The sequence below is a fragment of the Cervus canadensis genome, chromosome 13 (assembly GCF_019320065.1).
Source record: "Cervus canadensis isolate Bull #8, Minnesota chromosome 13, ASM1932006v1, whole genome shotgun sequence".
NCBI lineage: Eukaryota > Metazoa > Chordata > Mammalia > Artiodactyla > Cervidae > Cervus > Cervus canadensis.
In genome coordinates, this window is record NC_057398.1 from 65,764,111 (window position 1) to 65,765,992 (window position 1,882).

At 48.0% G+C, this 1,882-nt stretch overlaps 1 non-coding gene across 1 annotated transcript; it reads right to left on the reverse strand.

Annotated features, from left to right (window-relative positions):
• Positions 1-1,389: 1,389 nt before the first annotated feature.
• Positions 1,390-1,462, reverse strand: TRNAC-ACA. The gene has a single exon. It is a non-coding gene; the product is annotated as a tRNA-Cys (tRNA).
• Positions 1,463-1,882: the final 420 nt, after the last annotated feature.

Genomic DNA, 1,882 nt, shown 5'->3' on the forward strand with positions numbered 1-1,882 from the left:
TGACTCATTGGAAAAGACCCTGATGCTGGGAGGGATTAGGGGCAGGAGGAGAAGGGGACGACAGAGGATGAGATGGCTGGATGGCATCACCAACTCAATGGACATGAGTTTGAGTAAACTCCGGGAGTTGGTGATGGGCAGGGAGGCCTGGTGTGCTGTGGTTCATGGGGTCGCAAAGAGTCGGACATGACTGAGCGACTGAACCAAACTAAACTGAATAGTCAACTGCGTGTGTGTGTGTGTGTGTCTGTGTATTGGAGAAGGAACTGGCAACCCACTCCAGTATTCTTGCCTGGAGAACACAGACAGAGAAGCCTGGTGGGCTACAGTCCATGGGGTCACAAACAGTCGGACACGACTGAGTGACTAACACACTGCTTGTCCACTCATGTTGATGGACACCTAGGTTGCTTCCATACCTTTGCAATTGTAAATAATGCTGCTGTCAACATTGGGGTGCATACACCTTTTTGAAATAAGGTTTTTGTTTTCTTCAGATACACACCCAGAAGTGGAACTGCTGGTTCATACTTCTATTTTTAGTTTTTTGAGGAAAAGCCATACTGTTTTCCACAGTGGCTGCACCAATTTACATTCGCAGCACCAGTGTACGAGAGTTCCCTTTTCTCCATAGCCTCGCCAACATTTGTTATCTGTGGTCTGTTTGATGATGACCATTCTGACAGGTTTGAGGCTCCTACTCTTTAGCACATTTCCTGAAAGCAGCGCACACCACTTTTGCAGGTACACTCAGCTAGAAATCAAAGGGTTTGCTATGAGCAAGGGGAAGAAAGCATCTGACCTCTGTCACGACCTGTGAGTTCTGAGTAGCAGCATCCGTGTGAGGCAGTTATTCTTATTAGAAATCTCCCCTGCTTGAAGTCCTGTCCTATGAGAAACGTGGGTGAACCTGGAGCACATCCCGCTCAGTGAAATGAGCCAGACACAGAAGGACAAACACCACATGATTCCACTTACATGAGAAATCAAAAACATCAGCCTCATAGAAGCAGAAGGTAGCATGGTGCCTGCCAGTGGCTGGGGAGGGGGAAAGGGAGAGTTGCTCTCCGGTGGGCCTAAAGTTTCAATTACACAAGGCAAATAAGCTCTAGATATTTGCTGTACGACATGCACTTAAAAATTTAAGAGGCTACACCTCACATTAAGTGTTCTTACCCCAATTAAAAAGAAATTCTCCCCTTCTTCACAAAAAGATTCTCTCCCAAGGTCCCTGCCCTTAGCTTCACTTCCATTAAAGTGAAAGTGAAGTCGTTCAGTCATGTCCGACTCTTTGCGACCCCATGGACTGTAACCCACCAGGCTCCTCCATCCATGAGATTCTCCAGGCAAGAATACTGGAGTGGGTGGCCACTGCCTTCTCCAGGGGATCTTCCTGACCCAGGGATTGAACCTGGGTCTCCTGCACTGTAGGCAGACACTTTACCATCTGAGCCACCAGGGAAGTCAATCCTACCCTATCGCTTTGGCCCAGTGGGGGTCCATCTAAAGTCCAAGTTACAGGGACTTCCCTGGTGATGCAGTGGTTGAGAATCCACCTTGCAATGCAGGGGATGGTCAAGTAACTAAAATCCCACATGCTGAGGAGCAACTAAGTCTGTGAGCCACAACTAGGAGCCTGCGCCCTCTGGAGCCTGCATGCCACAATTAAAGAGCCTGAAGGCCGCAACTGAGCCCCACACCTAGAGAGTCTAGCACCACCATGAAAGATCCCCATGACACAACGATGATCCTGCGTGCTGCTGCTAATACCCGATGCAACTAAATAGATAAATAAAACTAAAAAACTAAACCTACACATTATTGAGATACCACTCTGCGTAGGCACAAGACACGCAGGTATAAAGACATGATTCCCACTCTC